Source organism: Carlito syrichta, unplaced genomic scaffold (genome assembly GCF_000164805.1).
Source record: "Carlito syrichta isolate Samal-C Ts95f unplaced genomic scaffold, Tarsius_syrichta-2.0.1 Scaffold303406, whole genome shotgun sequence".
Lineage (NCBI taxonomy): Eukaryota > Metazoa > Chordata > Mammalia > Primates > Tarsiidae > Carlito > Carlito syrichta.
In genome coordinates this window covers 2,102-6,727 of record NW_007247502.1, presented here as the reverse complement: position 1 = coordinate 6,727, position 4,626 = coordinate 2,102, and the positions used below count along the sequence as shown (strand labels likewise).

The 4,626-nt window shown below is 40.4% G+C and overlaps 1 pseudogene; it reads left to right on the top strand.

Moving 5' to 3' along the window:
- The first annotated feature begins 1,602 nt into the window (after positions 1–1,602).
- LOC110595683 lies at positions 1,603–2,623 on the top strand (annotated as a pseudogene).
- Positions 2,624–4,626: the final 2,003 nt, after the last annotated feature.

The following is a 4,626-nucleotide window of genomic DNA, read 5'->3' as shown; positions in this document are numbered from 1 at the left end:
CAGGGTGCCTGAATGAAAAGTCATTGTACACCTAACCCTTAACTGTACCCCACAAAACCATAATAAAAAATACTGATTAATGAAAAAAAATTATACAAAAAATGAATTTGAAATTATGCAACTGAAATAGGCAACAGAGATTAAAAACTCATTAGATAAACTCAGTAGTAGAGTTTATATGACAGAATGGTTTCAGCGCAAATCTGAACAACATAAAGCAGGCTGAAAAAAGTAACAGTCTCAGGAACCTTTGGAATAGAAATGAGAAACTAGCATTCATGTCCTCAGAGTTACAGAAGGATGTCAGACAGTGGTATGGAAAAAAACAGTTGTCAAGAACTTCACACATTTTGGAAAAGAGAAGCATGAGGACACAAGAAGCCAAGATAACATGAAGTTAAATGCAGTCATATAAATGCACACTAAGATGATTTTAGACTAAGTTGGCCAAGAAATTAAAATATATATATATATATATATATACACACACACCAATACACATTATAAGTAAAATTCTAAAAACTAATGACCCAGAAAAAATATGGAAAGCAACCCGAGAGAAGTAGTTGCATTGCTCGTAGAAAAACACCAATTCCAATGACAACAGATTTTCTTTCTTTTTAAAATTTTATTAATTTTGAAGATGCGGGGTACAATTCAGGGTTATGTATACAAATGCTCATTACTCAGCTACTCATGGTGAGGAGGGTACACCCTCTTCTCCACTAGCAGTTTCCCACTACTGCCAATCCCACCCATCCACTCACGCTCCGCCATCCCCCCTCCAGCAGTTTCCAACTCCTGCCAATCCCTTAATCCCTTTCTTTCAGTATGATGATAATTGCTCATGGTATTCTTATGAGTGAGAATATATGGTACTCAGTTACAACAGATTTTTCATAAGGATCCATGGTTTTCATGAGAAAGTTGTACAGTGTTTTTCTTCAAGTGCTGAAAGAAGGTACTATCAACTTCAAATTCTTTGTTAGGTAAAAGTATGCTTCTGGAATGAGGCAAAAAAGAATACATTCTCAGACTCAAATAAACAAGTAATTTGTCACCACCAGATCTACCCTTAAAAATGGGTAAAGGAAGTCCTTGAAATAGAAGAAAACGGTAAAAGAAAGTATCTCAGAGATTCACAAGGGAAAAAAGCAATTTAAAGAGCATTAATATGGGTACACACAATAGTATATTCCTTTACCCATGAGTTTTACAATCACGTGCAATTATTAAAGTACATATTAATATAGTCTGATAATCCTGACAAGGGTATTGAAAGGTGCAGAATGTAAACGGACCTAAATAAAGGCACCCCTGCTTCACTCAAAGTGGTAAAATGTTGATATACAAAGCACATGTGTTTATTGTAATACCTAGAACAACCACTATGAAAACTATACAAAGAGGTACATGAAAAAACTATGAATTAATCTGTGAATGTAATTCTAACAATATTCAGAATATCTACATCAATGTAAGAAAAAGAAAGTGAAAGATGAGATCTAGAGGAAAAAAATAGAAAATAAATAAATGAAAGATCAGACTTAAACTCGAATATAGCCATAATTGCCTTAACAGTAAAGGTTTCGTTAAACATAGGGGAGAAGCCTTACCTGGGCCCTGAGTGTGGGCGTCAGCTTAGCCAGAATACCTCCCTCACCATATATCAGAGGAAACATTCAGGAGAGAAGCCATATGTTTGCAGGAATTGTGGGTGACACTTTAGGTACACATCTTCTCTCACTAACCACAAGAGGATCTACTCTGGGAGAGACCCTTTGCATGGCAGAAATGTGGACAAGGCTCTCGCCAGAAGACAGCCCTTATGCTATACAAGAGGACACACTTGGAGGAAAAGCCCTTTGTGCCCCGAGTGTGGGAGAGGTTTTTACTGGAAGCATCACTCCTCCAACACCAAAGCTCACACACAGGAGAAGCCCTTCTTGTGCCTTGAGTGTGGTCGTTGTTTCAGACAGCAATCAGCACTCATCAGTTACCAGGTCACACACTCAGGGGAGATGTCTTATGTCTCTGGTGAGTGTGGACACAGCTTTCACCAGAAGGGTACCCTCATCAGACACCAGAGAACACATATAAGAGAGAAGTCTCTCCTGTGCACCACGTGTAGGTGAAGTTTTAGCAAGCTCACCTTCACCGGACACCAGAGGACACACAGGAGAGATGGCTTACCTGGGCCCTGAATGTGGGTGTGGCTTTGGTCAGAATTCCACCCTCATCAAGCACCAGAGGACACACACATGGGAGAAGCCCTATCTGTGCATCGAGTGTGGGCATGCTTTTGGCTTTAAGTCACTCCTCACTAGACACCATAGGACACACTCAGAGGAGGAGCTTTATGTAGAAAGGGTGTGTAGGCAAAAACTTGGCGAGGAGTCATATCTTATCTCTGACCAGAGAATGTACTCTGGGGAGAAGACTTGTATTTGTTAGTGTGAATATGGCTTTGGCTTTAAGTCTGCCCTCATCGACATCAGGGGACTCACTCTGGAGAGAGGCCATGTGTGTGCAGGGCATGCAGGCCTGTCTTTAGATAGAAGCTGCACTTACACTGACCAAGTCTGTGGACCAAGTCTTGCTATCAACTCCTACCACAAGAGGCGTTCTTCCCTCTCCTCCCCTTCTCTTCTTTCCCCTCCTCTCTCCTCCCCACCCCTCCCGTGCTCTTCCCTCTCCTTTCCTCAAGAGTGTGAAGCAGGCAGAAATCACTAGTAAATGTTCCAGTTTCCTGAAAGGAATGGGGAAAGTGTGTCTCTCTTTTATTGATCATGAGATAGTTGGTTTGGAGTTTACTTTCTATATTAGTAATGTGTCTTTGCTATGGCTGCCACAATAAAGTACTCCAATCTGGGGTCTTTATAACACCAGAATGTGGTACTCTCTTAGTTTTGAACCCCGAAGTCTCAAATCAAGGTATTGACAGGTTGGGTTATAGCTAAACTACTCTTTTATCCTTGCAATTAGCTGCCTTCTTGCTGCATCCTCCCAAGGCCTCATTTTGCTGGGGATATACTTTCCTGGTATCTCTTCCTCTTCTTTTGAAAGACATCAGTCACTTTGGATAGGGCCACCCGCTTATTACATCATTTAGTCCTAAAACCTTCTTAACGGCTCTATGTCCAAATATAGTCACATTGGCGGATGGGAATTCAACATATACATTTTTATGAGAACACAATTTTGTCTGTAACTCTGACCACAAAAATTCATGTTCTTCTCACATACAAAATTATTAAAATCCTAAAGTTCTGTTCTATTTTGCTTTACAGTTTTCTCAGCTTATTCTCTCCTCTCATATTTTACTCTAAGTACAAGGAGAAAACAGGCTACAGTTTCATCAATTTGTGTAGACACTTCACATGATATTTTGCACTTACAGCACTTAGAGTGTCTACATTACATAAAACACTAGAACACAGTTGGAGAAAATACTTTGCAGCTGTATAGCAAGGATTCCAATTTCCAGTTTCTTTTTCCACATTTCTGTCGGACACCTCACCAAAATCATCTTTAACATCTACATTCCTACAAAAATTCTTTAAAGACAGCCCTGGATTTTCTTAACTTCCAAACTCTCCTAGTATCTCCAAACTCTCCTAGTCTCTACTAACTTTGCAATTCTATGCCATTTCCACATTTTAGGTTTGTTACAAAGCACCCTACTCCCAGTACCAAATTCTGTATTAGTGTGCTAGGGCTGACTTAAGAAAAACCAGCCAGGCTCGGTGGCTCAGCTTGTAATCCCAGTGCTTTGGAAGGCTGAGGTGAGTGGATTGCCTGAGCCCACAGGCTTGAGACCCACCTGAACAACTGGGCAAGACCTAATCTCTACAATAGGTCAAAAATTAACCAGTCATGGTAGCCCGGGCCGGTGGTTCCAGCTACTTGGAAGGCTGAGGCAGAAGGATCGCTGGAGCCCAGCAGGTCGAGGCTGAAGGGGCCGGGAGCGAGAAATGCACTCCAGTCTGGGTGACAGAGTGAGTAAGAAAGAAAGAAAGAAAGAAAGAAAGAAAGAAAGAAAGGAAGGAAGGAAGGAAGGAAGGAAGGAAGGAAGGAAGGAAGGAAGGAAGGAAGAAAGAAAGAAAGAAAGAAAGACCAGAATGAGTGCCTTAAGGAATAGAACAATTATTTTTTCAGTTTTGGGAGCTGGAGTTTCAGAACAAGGTGTTGGCAGGATTAGTTTCTAATAAAGCCTTCTCTGCATGGCTTGCAGATGGCTGGCTTCTCTGTATCTTCACATGACCTATTCTTTAATGCATATACTTTGTGGATGTCTCTCACTGTTTGAAGAATGCTGGTCATATTGGGTTAGAGCCAAATCCTAAATACCTAATTTTAATTTTCATTACTACTTTAAATTTCCTATATTCAAATAATTTCATTGGCAATTAGGGATTGAACATATGAATTGAGGAGTGGGAGGGACATAATTCAGTTCATAGCATTCTGCCTTGAGCCCTCAAAATTCATGTCTGCCCATCAATCAACTCTTGCCATCAGGGATGTTCTCTTAACCATTCCTTTCTTTTCCCCATAAGTGAAAAGATGGCAGAAATCTCTAGTAAATGTTCAGCATTCCTGATATGGAATGGAGAAAAAAAATTC